The sequence below is a fragment of the Alligator mississippiensis genome, chromosome 3 (assembly GCF_030867095.1).
Source record: "Alligator mississippiensis isolate rAllMis1 chromosome 3, rAllMis1, whole genome shotgun sequence".
NCBI lineage: Eukaryota > Metazoa > Chordata > Crocodylia > Alligatoridae > Alligator > Alligator mississippiensis.
In genome coordinates, this window is record NC_081826.1 from 279,737,681 (window position 1) to 279,755,657 (window position 17,977).

General features: G+C 47.7%; 1 protein-coding gene across 1 annotated transcript in view; it reads left to right on the forward strand.

Annotated features, from left to right (window-relative positions):
- PRLR (prolactin receptor) overlaps positions 1-17,977 on the forward strand; it is a 230,990-nt gene that overhangs the window by 64,335 nt on the left and 148,678 nt on the right. The gene's annotated exons all lie outside the window — the stretch shown is intronic.

The window sequence follows — 17,977 nt, forward strand, 5'->3', positions numbered from 1 at the left end:
GGGGCTGAGACTTCCTCTGATTTTGGGGCCCTGCACCATGTCTGCCCAACCCTGTGTTTGGGGATCGGTCTCTGGGGTCTGTGCTGCCTCTGCTGGGCTCGGCCTGCCAGGATTGGGCTCTGCATTGGCCTGCGCACCCAATCTAGCATGAAGCGTCACAGCCCATGAGGCCCCCACAGACCTGCAGGGAGCCCTGCAGGTCAGATGATAGGGGCCACGGGTTGAGCACCCTTGACCTAGCTCATTCATAGTAGCGATGCCCACCTTTTACATAATAGCCCAGCAGTCACAGCATTCATCTCTGAAGTAGGAGACCTGGATTCTAGGCTCTCATTAGGTTGTGGGGGTTAAATCCACATATTCAACGTAAGTGAAGAATGCAGTAACTACCAGGTTACAGAATGTGCTGGATGAAGGTACCCTTTAAGCTTCCTGTTGAAGCTAGGCCATTGAACAGCCAAAAGTACAAGAATCATAGAATCATTGAAAATTAGGCTTGGAAGGGACCTCAGGAGGTCATTTAGTCCAACCCCCTGCTCAAAGCCCCAGACACCCTCACCCTTGCACCCAGAGCCCTGTAGTCACTTTTGATATACTCGGGGTCTCCCCTGGAAGTATCATGGGTGCCCACATGGATGAGCAGCATGGGGTACTAGTCAGAGGACTGGATGAGTCTTGGTAATCCCTCTGTGACATCTTGGATCCGGGCTCCGGTCAAGCAGCAGACTTCCCAAGGCAAGAAGTCAGGTCAGCAGATGGCTCCCTCCATCCCCCACAGAAGGGAATCTCCAACCATCACCACCCATTGTTTCTGGTTGGTGGTGGTCGCCTCGATCCTTCCCACCTTGGTGAGGCCTGACCTGTCTCCCTCCACCAATGGAACATGCTCCTCCCTCTCTCTTGCTAGGGTTGCATATCTGTTTTTCAGATAAACCACTTCAGATGGAGTTGAAGGTCTGTGCTTGCTGCCAGAAGTTACAGGCCTCCAGCTTCCACCCTCTTAGGTGTCCATGTCCTCTCTCTTCTCTAGCACTGCCTCTGGTATTTCTTCCTCCACGGTCCCAGAAGTCTCCTCCAGCATCAAACTGATGAACTCCTCATGGTAGAGGATTCTTCAGAGCCTTGCCACCTCCTTTTGTAGTTTCTTGCCTGTTCCCTGAGAGACACCACCAGGAGGAACTGCTCACACCACAGGTACTCCCCCACCTGGGTGTCACTGGAAGGAACCTGCAAGCTGCAGTTCCTACACAGCCAAACCTGGACCTGGGTGGAAGTCTCAATGGTGAGTGGTCCTGCATAGACAGAAACCTCACAGGTGCAAGCAGAGGTAGTGGCAGTGGCTCTGGCATTGCAATGTCCTTCAGCCATTTCCTTGGGTATCTTAATCTGCCTTCTTTCCCTTACTGCTCTCCTTCCATGCACACCTTCCCCAGTAAACTCACCTGGAAGCTGGCCCGTTTATTGTTCATTGGCCCTAAAGGTTTCCTTTTTCTCCTGCATCCTCATGCCAAACTAAAATACTTGCCCATCAAAAAGGGGGGCGGGGGGCTGTGGTGGCATGAACTGGCCTAGGTACTGGCCTGCAAAGTGCTTGAAAACTGCTTACCCTGGTCACCTGGGGAGTCTCCTTTTATATCCTGCTGGGACTGGACTGGCTCCACCCCCTTATTAGGGCAAGAGATATGGGGCCAGAATGAGAAGAAGCAAGAAAATTCTAAAGCCAAGTGAATAGGGAAACCCTAGGGCGCAGCAAAATTTGGTTCTAGGACGATTTCTGTTGTTTTATCAATGATCTGTTGTAAATGCATAAATTTTCCTTTATAAAAGAAAGGGTAAGAATTATTCCTATTGGAAACCTGTCCTAAAACAAACAGTGGAAGGTACTCTTTTATATCTCACCTAGTTTGAACAAAGAGAGTGCATCTACACATGCATTTGACTCAGGATCAGTTTACTAGTGAGTAAACTACTCACGAGTAAATGCTCCTGGGCAGGTGTCTACACATGCAGGGAAGTTGGAGCACATTTGCTGCTAATGGCAGCAAACTGCTCCTGCTTCCTGGGGCCCTGCAATGGCCCCTGGAGCTCTTTCCAAGTCCTGTGCCTTGATAACCCAATTGGAGCATGGGGCTGGGATCTGCCTCTGACTGGAAGAGTTCCCAGCCCCCGCTCTGTAATTGTGGTGTGGGGGCTGGAGAGCCTGTTCCCTGCCCAGCTCTGCGCCCACAGAACTGAGCACAGAACAGGCTCCCCAACCTGTTTCCTGCCCAGCTCTGCACTCATTTAGCTGAACAGGGAACAGGCTCCTCAGCCCCTGCCAGCAGGGAGCTCCCAGTGACAACTCTGCAACTGTGGGGCTGGTGCTGGGAGATCCTCTTCTCCCAGCCCAAGCTCCCCAGGCATGGGGCTTAGGATGGAAGACCCTTATCTCCCAGTACCAGCTCCACAACCACAGGGCCAGCACTGGGAGATCCTTATCTCTCAGCCTGATCTCCCATGAGGGGCTTGAGCTGAGAGAGAAGGATTTCCCAGCTCCAGCCCTGTGGTCGTGGAGCTGGTGCTGGGAGATATGTTTTGTTACATACATACCTTTGGACTTCTGCAACTGGTTCCCTTCAAACCTGGTTTGAAACCATGTTCACTAGATAGTGGGGTCAGTATCGTAGGATGCTGTTTCCCTTCATCAGGCGGATCCCAAATCTTTCATGTCCATGAGTAGTATGGGTTAATGGTTAGAAGGCCAGGTGATCCTTAGCAAAATACCTTGGATTTTGGCTTTACACAAGTAGCATACCTCGTGTTGGCATTTGGCTTATAAGATCATAGGAAATTAGGGCTGGAAGGGACCTCACAAGTTCATCTAGTCCATTCCTCTGCTCAAGGCAGGATTATCTATAGCTTAAATATCCTGGCCAACCATACTTCTGCCTTTCTAAGAAGGGAGTCTCTGATCACCACCACCCTCCTTCTGCTCCTGTTGTGGGCAGGATTGGCTGGAATGGAAGGGTCCACATATATTATATGGTTGTCTATGCTTGCTGGGGACTGGACTCAGTAATGCTGGTGGTAACTGCCAGTGCGGCATTCCTATCATGGTTCAGTTCCTAAACAGAGTCAGGAATTTGCAACTGCTATAAATAGTATCAATAGTACACCACCAAAAGACTAAAATTCATCGTCTTCCCCCTGCACGGCCAAATTGGGGATGAGTCACGCCCCCGTCCCCCTGCCTGGCCAGATTGGAGCCAGGTCATGCGCCCTCTACCTGCGTGGCTAGACTGGGGCTAGATTCTCCCCCTGCCTTGTTCCGCATGGCTGGATCGAGCCTCACCAGACCTACCCCATGTGCTGGATTGGACAGACTAGGCACCACCCATCTGACCTGTGGGACAAAAAAGGTTGAGCACCACTGTTCTAGACCAGTGGTGCTCAACTTTTTAATTGGCAGGCCAGATTAGCAGTGTCTCTTCTGTCCATAGGCTGGATCCAGTCAGTGCTCCCAGTCCAGGCAGGCACAATGGACACCACCTAGCCACATGGTGTGGGGTGGAGGGCAGGCTGGCCCCAATGCAACTCCACAGAGGAAAGGAGTTTGATTCAGTCCCATGGAGCAGGAAGGGGGCATGATCCAGCTGGGGCAGGGGAGAGTAAGGGAGCATGGCCAGATCCCCCCTGGCCCCACAGGGAAGGAACGGGACATGGCCTAGTCCTGTGGAGGGGGAAGGGAGTATGGCCGAGCCCCAAAAGAGAGAAGTGGGCATGGTCCAGCCTTGCAGGGGAGGAGAAGGGAGGGGAGCATGGCCAGCCCGAGTCTGGCCCCTCTGGGGAAGAGAGTGTGGCCCAGCCCTAATGGGGGGGGAAGTGGGTATGGCCAGCCTTGTGGGGAACAGGGTATAGCCAGGCTCCAACCTGGACCTGCAGGGAAGGTAAGGGGTGTGGCCTGGCCCCGATCCAGAAGTGGAGGGTGTGTAGCTTGACCCTGCAGGGGGAATAGCTTGCAGCCCAGCCCAGTCTACCACATGGGGCTTCGGGTTTGGGACTATGGCAGAGGGACTGTAGCTGTATTAATGGCCACCTCTCCTCTGCTGCTAAATTTCCCAACCCATGGGGAGCCCCACCAGCCAGACGGGATGGCTCCATGGGCCAGAGGTTGAACATCCCTGTTCTAGACAGTCATTCGTCTCCTTCCTAATGTTTCACAGCACAAGTATCCTTAAGGGAAGTAAGTAATTTAATGAATTAATACTAAAAATTGTGTAAATAAACCAAGTCTGTGCATCATCTCATGTATACCACCTTTCTGTGTCAGACTTCTGCCTTGCAAATTCCCAGGGACAGGAACCAATCCAGTTTGTTCTGTGAGGCACCTAGCCCACCGTTCCTTGGGGCTTCAGTGGTCATAAAGGCTTCTCTGAGATTCTCTGAGAGTTTGTAAAATTACTGGAGAGCTACTAAGTTTAGATATACTCACTGTAACAGGAGTCCAAAGACTCTGTTACTTGAAAAGTGCAGCAGGCAAGAACTGCTACCAGATACAGATAGCTGGGCAAGGGAGAGCTGCAGGAGGGTAAACAGACAGAGGAAGCTGAAGAGAGGGGTTACTGGGCTGCAAGTAACTATTTTGGAGCTAGTTGCATGGCAGTAGCCCAAAAGAACACAGCTTCAGGCAGGTAAGAGGGCAAGGACTGCTGCTTAGTTGGGCAAGATGCAGCAGGTAAGAGCAGGCTCCTTATTGAGCTGAGGGGACACACCTGTGATTGGCAAGAGGCCATGATGACCACAAACCTCTGGGCCTGACCTTGGGGGTGGGGGTGGGGGGGGGAACACATGTCCTGCTGTAGAAGAACTGCAGATTTAGAAAAGTTCCTGGAACATGGGGTTTGTGGCAGTGTAGAGACCTAAGGTGGGGTTTTAATTTGAGTTGAGGACTGGTTGGTTTGTGGTGGTCTTTGTGTGTCTACAGGGATGGTTGGAAGCCTCAGAGGGTGCCTAGGAGACACTTTGTGCTTTGAGCTCTGTGAGGATCAGGGACCTGGTGGGCTGGAGCAGGGGCTGGGGGGCCTGATGTTACAACCATGCCAGAGGGCCGGCTGAATGGACTTTGTACAACTTGGGAAGTATGGGTGTGGCTATGAGGGAGGACACAGAGGGACACCCTAAGAAGCATGCTATCATGGTTGGTGCTAGTGATTCACCCTGTGGTTTGGGCCTAGTTCCTGGGTGCCCCAAAAGGCAGACTGTCTGGGTTGGGCCTTGGGGGATAAGTTTCTTGAAGGGTGCCTTGTTAGATGAGCAGATTGGGAGTCCTGTTCAGGTTACAGTATAAGGATAGGGCAGACTGGTGGCGTAATGATGACCAGCACAGAGCAAGGCTGAAGGCCAACTTCCAGCCCTTTGAAAGACAGCCTCCCAAATGAATATAAAGCGTCTATCAAAGATGGTACATAAAGCAAAGAGGGGGTACCCTGAGGAACTGGAGTGGGGTATAATTTTAGGAGGAAGTAAAACATTATAGAAGCACATAAATTAGAAAGGGAAAAGCTCTTAAGTCCACTGCTGCTGAGAAATCATTTCCTATTTGGTGGGCGCATCTACACATGACGCTATGTTGCCATAGCAATGCACTACAGCAACGTAGTGTCCACGGGCTTCTACACGTGACCAGCAGTTATGGCACTGTAGTGATGCGCTCCCCTAGTATAACATGCTGCTGCAGCGAAGTAGCTGCTAAAAATAACTTTGCGCCACGTGCATGGCGCAGTGCGGGCTGTTACTGTGCCATGATTTAGTACTTCCAAAGGAAAATACTAAATCACAGCACAGTAACAATGTTGCCATAGTGACACATGTAGACGCACCCTGTATATGTAAACACAAATCTATTTAAATAATGTAGAGAGACTTGGCTTCTGTAGCTTCACTTGACAGTTTCCACAGTTTATTTGATGGAACATCCTCATGTCAGCCACAAACTGCCTAATGGGAATGATCAATAAATTATGCCCATGCACCTGTGGCTGGGGGGAGGCAGGAAGGTGCATGTGCACACAAACTACTTGAAATCCCTTGTGCAAACAATTTGTTATTGGGGAAAGGAGGGGGTGGGGAGTTGGTGGGGGTGATTTCCCAATGATGAATTGTTTGTACAAGGGGTTTCAACCAGCTAAAGCTACGAGATAAACAAGACTATCAATTCAAACATAAAAGCTAGGTACTGCACATATTTCATATGAAGTTAAAATAAAGAGAGCTTTTTCTGAAGTTAGCCTTCTTTTTTATACCTGTATAATGCAGAGGAAGAAGCATGGATGCACTTGGTTTGTAAGCAAATTTCAAATAGTGTACATTGACAAAAGATTATACAGAATAAATTTAAGAGGAATGTTATCTGCCACATATAGACAGCAAGGAACTGGACTTCTGTACATTGTTCTGTTTGTCAAATGAGAGCATATCGTCACATTATTTCCTCTTCTATTTAAAGATTTTTTAACACTTGCTTTTGTTCGTGGAACAGTGGCTGAGACCAACAAATTGCAGCCTATCAGCTTCAATTTCTGGAAGTAAGAGATAAGGAAGGAAAGTTTAATACCAGTAAAACAAAATTAAGCAGTACCAAATAGAAGAACATTGGAGACAAGGCATTGCATCATTGGAAAGATGAAAACAAGAACATTTCTCAAGCATAAGGTCCAGTTGATAAAAAAAAAAAAAAAAAATTGCTGTATTTTTTTGCAGCAACAACTGTACTGACTACTATATCCTTATGTCAGGTTTGGGATAATTAGTATGCAAACACATGGATGGATCCAGGGGGGTGTGGGGGTTGCACCCAACTCCTAGCTCCTCCCCCATTCCCATGTCACAGGATCAGCAGCAGGGATTGTTAAGTCCCCCAAATCAATTAAGACTCACATCTGCCACTCTCAGCACCCCCTCCCTCCACCCTCCATCTTCAGCAGCACCCCACTCCTTCCCATTTGCCTCCTCCCCCACCCATGGCTGCTGCTGTCCCAGACTGTTGAGGGGGTGGAGGGTGCTCCACAGTTTCTGCTGCCCCCTTCCAGCTGGGCTCAGCAGGGGGCAGCAGCAGCAGCTGGGTGGGATCATCCACTCCACCCAGTCCCCCAGGCATTCCCTTCTGAGTCTGATCGCAGCAGCTCTGCTACTTGTTGAGCACCCAAACTCCCATTTAAAACACCTAGCAGAATCAGTCCTGTGACCTTCAAAGAACTTTTGCCATCCCCCAAAGCACCTGTGAAATACTTTCTTAGTTGTATTGTGCATTTTCTCTTTGGATCTACTGTATTGTTGGAACTGCAGCATGATAGGAGCCATTGCTTTTTTCCTTTGGTATTTTGTTTTCAGTGTACTGTGTTTTGTTATGTAGTCGTCATCAGCAATCTCTCACAGTTGAAGGATGATGTCTCCCAGGGGTCACGTAAAGGGTTGTAGATGATGATTTTTCCTTTGTTCTTACAGAATTGTTCATTTTGTCTAGCTGTATTGTTTTTATATATGAATTGTTTCTTGTTCTATTTGTTTTTAATTGCCCAAAAGTGATTAATAAATAATTCCACATTGCTTTGTGTTTTATTTTTTAATGAAATACTTAATCGTTTTCCCTTAATTATTAAGTATTATGGTTTTTCTAAGAAAAGCATTACTTATATGGAAAAGAATATTCACTTTTCATCATTGCCATCCACAAAGAGCAAAGTATGTACGTTCAGTAAAAATATTTTAGATTAAAGAAAACAAAACAAAGACCAGAACAGCTGTTCCTTCTGCAGACAAACAGAATTCTTCAGACTTTACATTGAAAACAGAATCATAGAAAAGAGGTGGAACAGTTCTGAGTACACCTTTCCTAAATCCTCATTAGTAGATTGCTTCTTTATTTCATTTGCCTTAGGTTTCAATCTTTGTTTTTCTTTCCAAAGTGTAGCAAACTGGTTAGTCTATGTTAAAGCCTATCCACAGATGATATTAATCTGCTATAGCCCCAATCTCCAGAATCTGAGTATTTAGTACTTACATCATGATTCAGGTATTAGGCCCTGCAAGTCTCTTCTTCAGCCTTGGTGTATCAGCCAAAATGGAAGTTGCCATTTAAGCCATCGTACGTGCTAATCTTCTAAGTAAGAACTGCCATACTTTGTCAGGCCAGAGGTCCATATATCCCAGTATCTTGTCTCTGATAGTGTCAGAAAGTGAATGATTTTTCACTTAGTAGCTGTTCCTAATCTTCATTTGTTGAAAATCTATTTGTGTTGTGCATCAAAGTAGCAAGAGTATAAGACTTAAAATGTTTGTGAGTTAATAGATCATGAATCGTAGTGGAACAGGTGTAACTATTAAATCCTAGTTGCTGTGTGCCGTGTGTGAGTTGGAAAAGTTAAATACTGAGAGTGAGATTGAAAGCAGAGTACAAAGACATTTCAGGGTGCATATTAGCACATAATTTGTCCTTCCCTTCATGTAAGTGGAGGATAACAGTCATACACAAGTGGCTCACATTCTTCCTGGACATCAGTGGGGAAGAAAGCTTGTCACATTAAAAAGGGAAACCTAGCAGTGCCATGCCTGTTATACTTAAAGCAACCAGTGTTTTCTCTAAAACCAGAGGTTAGATAAATGATTGAAGAGAGGTTTCCATCCCCCGTGGTATCTTCTCATACTCCTACCATCCCCACCAATACTAGTTCTTATTGCACATCTCCACCCTCAAAACCTGGGTCAGAAGATGAGCATTGCAAGATGGCCCTAAGATGTTATATGACACCTGCTGACTACTTGGCTACAGAGGCTTTTACTGAACATTGGCTTACCTCAATTACCATTGACACCACTTATATTGGAGCAGGGAGAGGAGGTGCAGTGGAAGCTGCTGTCAGATTGTGTTTTAAGGGAGTGACCTTTTTATGATTATCTCTTCTAGTCGCATTGCAGTGGAGAATTTGTGCTACTGAGTATATTAGTTCTTCATACTGACACATAGAAACAGGACAAATTAAAATAGAAAAGTCTGAGCTAATAAGGTTCATTTGCAGTAGTGGAACATTGCAGTACACAAACAGCGATAAAAAATAAAATATAGTGTAGACATAACCCTTTACTCATCCTCTTGAAAGGAACTGAATCCATACCATCTGACCCTGGCCTTCCTCCCTCTGCTGTGGTCCTCTTGCTGCAACATACTTAAATCTTTCATAATTCCCTCAGAGAAATGGTACTTTTTTTAACTCACACTAGCAAAACTTGCCTCTTTGCCCCACCCCAGGGGCTCACCCATGCAGCTAACTTAGGCAGGGGTGGGCAAAATACAGCCTGCCAGCTGCATCTGGCCTATGGAGGACACCATTTCCCAGCAGCCCAGCGGTGGTGGCTCCTGGCTGTCGCTGCTGGACCCAGCCCTGCTTTCCGGGCACCCTGGTCTGTCTGCCCCACACCAACCACCGGGGGCAGAACCTGCATGAGCAGGCCGCATGGCTGAGCAGCTGGGATGGGGCTGTGGGCCAGCGGGGAATGGCATCCCGGACCTAGACAGGTGGGCAGGGCCAGGGAGACCCTGCGATTTGGGGGCAGTGACAGCGTAGGGCTTGGGCCAGGGCCAGGGCAGAGCCACGATCTGCTGCCCGCATGCCCCTGTGACAGGCATGAGTTCCATGGACAGGGGCATGCAGGGGATAGATCGCGGCTCTGCCCCAGCCCTAGCCCCATGCTGTCGTCACCCCATGATCCCAGCCCTGGATGCAGCTCCCTATCCAGCTGTTCATTTTCTATGTAGCTCCTGACTGGTCTCTGTGGAGACCGGGGGCTCATAGGGCCATGAGGACACGTGGCCGGGGCCAGGGCAGAGCCCCAGTTCTGTGGGCAGGGATGTGCAGGAAGCAGTATCGTGGCTCTGCCCAAGCCTTGCACTGTCACCACCCCAGAAGCCCCCAAACCTTGCAGGCCCAACCCAGCTCCCCCCAATACCCCAGCCAGGGCAGCTGTGGTGGGGCAGGCTGCAAGGTGAGGGGGCCTTGTTCCCTGCCCCCTCCCCATCAGTGCTGGCCATTCAAAGCAGTCAGGAGCTCCTTTTCTCTCCTTCCCACTTCCCCCACCCCTAATCTGACAGCCTGAGGGGCAGGGCTGGGCTGGTAGCCAGCCCAACCCAGCCCCTGCTGGCCAATCACATGAAATATTAACCGTGGAGGGAACAGAAGTTCCCTAAGGTGCTTTGCTTCTGAGCACCTTAATACCTGATTTAACCAGGGTTAATTTTTTCTGCTATCAGCTATTTTTAAAGTGCTTTGCAGTTGTGCACGTGTGTTATGACACAGCTGTAAAGTGCTTTCAGGGGCCAGCTCACTTGAAAAATGTTACTTGTCTGCGCCTAAGGATACAACTTAAATCAATTCAGCAGGTAAAACTCGTGTGGAACACAGCAGGCCTCTCGCAGTGCATACTTAGAGCAAATAATTGTTGCTCTGTTACTGCTTTGCAGTCCATTTTTCTGCCTCGTGCTCGTAGTTTGTATGAGTTGTGGGGAATATGCTGCTAAGCTGGTTCTTACTGATCATAACATGTGCTTCTAATCAGTAGCAAGGATTTTTAAAAATTAGAATGATTGGTTTTTTTATGTATGTGTAAGCAGGTTACTTAGCCTGCTGGTTTTCTGCAGGCAGGCTTTTGCTCCCTCAGGAGTTACTCAGTCGGTCCTCTCAAGTGACAGTCTTCAGGCAACAAGCAAACAAAGCAGAAACCCTCCTGCCTGTTCTACAGATATATATACATAGTTGTGTTTCATTTTAATCACGGGAAAATGTAGATTTGGGGTTACTTTTAATCTGAAAATTGTGTATTTTTTAAAATCAGGAAAAACCAGGATTCCTGCTTATCACAGTTGCATTCACAGCTTACTTCCTCTTGCTTACTGCTGTGAAGCGGGCTCCTGCTGGGGCTCTGAGGACAGCGGCAGTGGTAGCAGGCTCCAAGCATGACTCCTTGATAGCTTGCCACTGGGTTGGCTGTCAGGGAGCAGGATATTGTGGGATGCTGGGGACCCTAGCGACCCCTATAGCACTATGTTTAACCATGTGGGCGTTACACTTAGCACTACAAAGCTAAGATGTTCCTTTTTGGTAGAGATTATTTTGTAGTGTTTTCACCACCTTTGTAGCACTACAAACAGCTTGACCAGCTGAACACTTGCTTCTTGTAGTGCCTCAAAGGTATATTTAGCACTGCATATGTAACATTTATCCATGGCCTCAGATGGCAGGGGAAAAATCCTCATTCCCTTTATGCCTTCAAATGTCAGTTTCCCAGCCCCATAACTACCAACATGACCAATATGCCCTTTTAGCCCTTACAAAGAGATCTCAATTCAATTCCATGTGCAGTGTGGGCACACAAGCATCCATATGGGTACTGAGGCAGCTCCACCTCACCGAAGCACACCCTTTAGCTTGTTCTGTTCCTCCAGGCCTCACATATCTCCTTCTCAGCTTCCCAAGGAAGGCGTAAGAGGGGACTGGATAATGCCTAACTTGTAGCCTGGTGTTTAAAGTATGGCAGATGTGGTGGGGAGTTGGAGCAATGGAGGTTTAAGGTTAAAGTTTAACTCACTGGGTTTTATGTTTCCTGGTCAAGTGGTCTAACCTCTTAGCTATTGAGCTAAAACATAGGAGGGCTGTCCTCCTCTGTCTAATATTCATTAGTCGTGGTTTTTGCCTGGCTACAATTTTGTGACTTACACAGTTTTATGATTGCTCCTGTGCCCTGCCAAGCCTGGCACCAAAGCAGCCACTCCCCACAGCCCCCAGCTGGAATGGGAGTTATTCTCAGGAGTTATTCTGGGGCTCCCCATCTGCCTGTCAGCCTGGGGACAGCAGCAGCGGTGGGTGGCCATCAGCAGTTCTTTCAGGATCTGCTTCCTGCCCAGGTCCCTGGTGTTCCCCACTGGTCTGGGGGCTCCAGACATGCCTTGCTGTCACCCCACCATGGTCTGGAAAACTGTGCGCCCCTGCCCCCCTTTAGGAAATCCTAAATCGGTCCATGCTCAACATACATGACAATAGAGCTGTGTACCAGTGCCAGGCCAGTGCACAGCTTATTGCATATGCTCAATGTATTTGTGTGAATGCATGCATATGCACTGCATGTGGAGTAGGATCACAAACTGTGTTTAAGTACCAAAAATGGCAGCTCTGTGGCTAGGTAGCTGCCACTGAGGTGCATGGGTGAAATAGGATTCTGTCCTAAAATGTCCTATTTATTTGTTCTTTATAAAGATTACACATATGCCAGAACACTGGATGGCAATGTTTCTTACTGTGTTAAATAATATAAGAGGCCACAAATAATTAAGAGAAGCATAAATACCAAATGGAGCAAAGCCCTCAGGGAGATGTTTTGTAATGCTGCCTCCGTTTAGTGTCTGTGTTTTCAGACAACCTGAGATTCTTTTGGATACATTAATCACATGCTGAGTTCTCTGGGAATGCAGCCTGATCTAGAAATTCAGGTAGACCTGCCACAGCTGTGACAACATACCTGACTCACTTTACAAGAGCATGAGTTACGATTTTGCAGCGATGAATGCAGACAAGTTCCAAGAGGTTAAGCAGATTTGCTATTTTCTCTCTGAATGAGAAAGCTAAGCCTTTACATATATTCATAAAGGAGTTAGTTACTTCATGTTTTGTAGCAACACAGATTAGTAGTACATAGATCAATGACTTGTGATACCTAGGGCACGTCTGGCAATGCATGCATACGAAACATATAATTAGGTAACTTGCAACACTGTATACTGCATTTTGAATAAGGCTCAGTACACTGGAGTTTTGTATCGAGCCATGATACCCACTTAGCTACAGAGAATGAATGCATGCTGTATTTTTTCATCTTGTCCTATGATCTAGTCAGATTTTATGAGCTAAACCAGGCTGGATCGATACTAGCATGTGAGACTTTGAAGGGAAAATGAGGCACTGCTAACAGTGGGACTGGTGACTTAGTAACTAGCATTCTTCTCCCTGAGTCAGTACAGAAGAAGAACAATATGATAAGGGTTTCCGTGCTTCTAAAATTTGAAATAATTTGTGCAACGTAAAACCAGTCTCATGACATGGTGAGGGGACTCCAGGTCCTCGACCACCTGGGTGATAGCGATCATCACTTGCTGAAATTCACCATCCAGTGCAGGGTGTCAAGGGCCTGCAGCAAGGCAGCAGCCTTAGACTTTAAGAGGGCCAACTTAAATGAGTGGAGGAGATTAGTGGGGGAGGCACTAGGGTCCTGGAGAGTAGGGGAACTGGGTGCCCAAGATGAGTGGTCGTTCCTTAAGGAGACGATACTCAGAGCCCGAGGAGTGACAATCCCAACAAGAAGCAAAGGGGGCAAGAGTGCCCAAAAGCCCCCCTGGCTCACCAAGGGCATTCGTGAATGCCTGGTTGCCAAAAAGGAAGTGTACACCCAGTGGAAGGGAGGGACTATCACCAAAGAGGAGAATACCTCCACCGCTCAGGTCTGTAGGGGGGCTGTTAGGAAGGCTAAGGCAGATACGGAACTAGGGCTACCATCAAGGATCAAGGACAACAAAGGTCCTTTTTTAAACACAGGCAGAATGAAGAAGGCCCCGGGTAATGTGGGGCCCCTTCAGGATATGCTTGGCAATCTGGTGGTTGCACCAGAGGAGAAAGCAAACCTCTTTAACAATTTCTTCACCTCTATTTTCTTGTGCAGGGACCGGGACACCCCTACTGAGATTCAGGATGGACTTGGGAGAAACTCCGCCAAGCCTAGGGTCAGGGAGGACTGAGTTAGAGCACTTCTGGAGGGGCTAGATGTGTTCAAATCAGCAGGTCCAGATGCTCTCCACCCCAGGGTGTTGAGGGAATTGGCAGGGGTTATAGCGGGGTCCCTGGCACGGCTTTTCAAGTACCTGTGGTGCTCTGGCCAGGTGCCAGACAACTGGAAGAGGGCCAATGTGGCCCCCATCTTTAAAAAAAGGGAGGAGGGAGGAGGCAACTATAGGCCCATTAGTTGTACTTCAGTCCTAGGGAAGCTCTTTGAGAAGATTATCAAGGAGCACATCTGTGAAGGGCCAGCAGCAGGGATGATGCTCAAGGGCAACCAGCATGGTTTCATTAGGGTCAGGTCTTGTCAGACCAACCTGATTGCCCTCTATGATCAGGTCACAAAATTACTGGATGCAGGTGTAGCAGCGGATGCAGTCTTTCTGGACTTCTGGAGGGCCTTTGACACTGTCTCCCACTCCATTCTCATTAAAAAGCTAAGTGACTGTTGCATTGATGCCTACACAGTCAGATGGGTCGCAGATTGGCTGAGGGGTCATATTCAGAGAGTGGTACTGGATGGGTCATTTTCAACCTGGAGGGAAGAGGGCACTGGGGTCCCCCAGGGCTCAGTTCTTGGGTCCGCACTGTTCAACTTTTTTATTAGCGACTTGGACAACGGGGCGAAGAGCAGCCTGTTTAAATTTGCAGATGACACCAAGATTTGGGGTGAGGTGGGCATGCTAGAAGGGAAGGACAGATTACAGCAGGACCTGGGCAGGTTACAGGAGTGGGCAAATGAAAATAGGATGGGATTCAATACTGACAAGTGCAGGGTGCTGCATTTGGGCTGTAGGAACCAGCAGCATACCTATAAGCTGGGGAACTCCCTTCTCGAAAGCACAGTGGCAGAAAGAGATCTTGGAGTCAAGATGAACATAGGCCGACAATGCGAGAACAGGGTCAGTAGGGCTAACCGCACCTTGTCGTGCATCCACAGATGCATCACGAGCAGGGCCAAGGAGGTGATCCTCCCCCTCTATACGACGCTGGTCAGGCCACAGCTGGAGTACTGTGTCCAGTGCTGGGCGCCGCACTTGAGGAGGGATGTGGACAACATGGAGAGGGTCCAAAGGAGGGCCACTTGCATGATCCGGGGACAGCAGGGCAGACCTTATGAGGAGAGGCTATGGGACCTTAACCTGTTCAGCCTTTGCAAGAGAAGGCTGAGGGGGGACCTGGTGGCCGTCTATAAACTACTAGGGTGGACCAGCGGGGTTTGGGAGAGACCTTGTTTCCCCGAGCGCCTCCTGAAGTAACAAGGAATAATGGCCATAAGTTGTTAGAGAGTAGGTTCAGACTAGATATCAGGAGGCACTCCTTCAGTTAGGGCGGCTAGGATCTGGAACCAGCTTCCAAGGGAAGTAGTGCTGGTTCCTACCTTGGGAGTCTTTAAGAGGAGGCTTGACAGTTACGTAGCTGGGGTCATATGAGCCCAGTTTTCTCTCCTGCCCAGGGCAGGGGGTCAGACTAGAAGATCTACAAGGTCTCTTCCGACCCTACATCTATGAATCTATGACATATTAGTTGTGAAATATGAAGTAGCATTTTCATGAGTCTAATGATTCACCAGTTTCCTCTCTAGATTCTGATGCAGTAATGAAATTCTGATTAAACAAATTATCTTTGCTATAGCAGATGCATATGGTGCTGTGGCACCTTTTACCTATCCCACCATTAAATGCCAACATATAATAATAATAATAATAATAATAATAATGTTTAGATTACAGTTGAAACGGGCAAAGAACTTTGAGACAGGCTTACTGTAATCCCTGGTTATTGCAAAGATATGATGAGGAAAATTATTTGTCGCCCACAAAAAATTCTTTTTTATTCAACAGGATGACACGATAGGATACGGAGAAATTCTTTGAAATATAAAAGACTTAGAGTAAGGTATTTGAGTATTTTATCTTTTGACTGTTGCTTCAAATCCACGTAGTAAGTAGCGACGTACAACTTGGTAAGTAGTGACCAAAAGCTATTGCAATCTGACGCTTCTCTGACAGTCGAACTGGTGGACTGCAGGTCACACATGGCCTATGAGAGGATAACAGGCAGTCCATGGGCTCCCCTCATTGCTTTTGATGCAGTGGCAGCTTGGGGGGCCCTTCCCCGCCCCCCACCCCAAGCTTCTGCTTCCTGCCCCACTCCTTGGGGGTAAAGTGGTGCAGCAGGATGGAGCAGGGATACCCATGCTGTGTGTCTGGCAGGGAGAAGCTGGGCTGCCCATGGTACATGTGCCCGGGAGGGGGGGAGCTGGGCTGCCTGCACTGTGCATGGTGGCAGAGGGAGGAGCTGCCCACCTGGTGTGCACAGCAGGAGGACCAGAGTGCCTGCATTTCACACAGCAGCTGAAGACAGGCCTGCCTGCACAGCAAGTCCAGCTGGAAGCACTGTGAGGCTGCTCACAGGGGAACCAGGCTACCTGCTCAGCTGAGGCTTGGGCCACCTGCATAGCAAGCAGCCCCAGTGGCCTGTGCAGCCCAAACAGCATGTGGCTAAGAAGCTGAACAGCCCTGGCCTTCAGTAAATGAAATGGGAATAGAGGGTTGCAGGGAGGGTCGTTTGTAAAAGAGATTTATTTCTGCCTCACTGTAACCAAACAGTTGGCAATAGTAGTTGATGCCCTTCCATGAAATTTCAGTAGCAAGGTTGAAGAGCAAATGAACAAGAAAACTAAACTACCTTCTCAAGCACATCCTCAAGCATCCATTGTCTCATAGCTTTTTGCTGGTTTTTACAGAATGTAAGTCAGCACTCCTGTCAATCTGACATCTTACCACCCGCTGCAGATACCAGTGCATCAATGGGAATTTTTTCAATGGCCTTAAATTATCATCTAATTAATTCATGCACGAAGTTTAGGAAAAACCAAAGTTGGCTTTTCAGATGTCACCACCAAGCAGTATTGGATTTGTTGGTGGGTAGAGAGTTTGAAAATGAGGTGACTGAAATCGTATTTATTTATTAGATTCATGTCCCACCCTCTTCACAAGTCTTCGAGCCATAATCTTAATTCTCAACTTCCTAAATGTGTTAGGTATTAAATTATATGGGTTAAAAAAGCTTCATGCATTTACTTTATGAGGACTCTGCACAAGATACAATTTGCAGATTTTCATGTAACAGCATGAAGTAAAGATTTGCAAAAACATTCATCAACACATTCTCAACCTTTTCCCTCATCTCCTTTGCCTTTCAGTCAATTATCTGGGGAGACGTTACAAACAACACAAATCCATTAGGATGCTACTACCCATTTTTCCCTGATTTGGCTTCATTGGAGTTAAAAGAACTGAATCTGACTCTCAACAGGCCCAAGGCATTCCCAGGAAAACCTCCATATCTGACTCCTCGCGTCCTGGCAGTTCAGCTCTGAGATAAATGTTCCAGCTGCTGCTTTGCAGCCTTTACAGTCAGACAGAGGTGTAGGGCTGCAGATGAGTGGTACTTGGGGAGCATCTGTTGGCTTTTGTTGTTTGGCAACAGGTTGCCTTGCAATCCCTCTTTCACACTTTAGTTTCAGTCTTGGTATCTCTAGTTTTGTCAATGTAACTGCAAAGGGAAGATAAGTCAAACCAGTTTTGTCCTGATTGTGCAGTCTTGAAGCCAGTGGGCATGTCTACATGAGACACTATAGCACAGTAGCAATGAGCAGCTTCACTCTGCTTTCTGCTCATTGCTACTACACAATAGCATTGCCAGGCACTAACTGTACGGTGATGCTACTGTGCAGTAGTAACAAGGTACTGCGCAGTAGTGTCAATAAAAAAAATGTTTGGCGACGGTACTGTGCAGTAACACCGGTTACTGCATGGTCATTTTGTACTTGCTTATGCTGATACTGATGGGTAATGAGTACTTGCATAAACAAGTACTAAATGACTGAGCAGTAACAACTGCACACTCCACTGCACGTGTAGATGTGACCAATAGGATTTTTGCTGTTGGCTTCACTGGGAGTAAGAACAGATCCATATACAAAAATGGTTTCAACATAATAATACACTGTAGAGAGAAATATATAACCTGGTTGTTATTGTGGTTGAAAGATTATGCCCTGTTGTAGGGTTTTTGTAGGTCTTTGCTTACATTAAAGAGAGATGCCAATCTATGGGAGA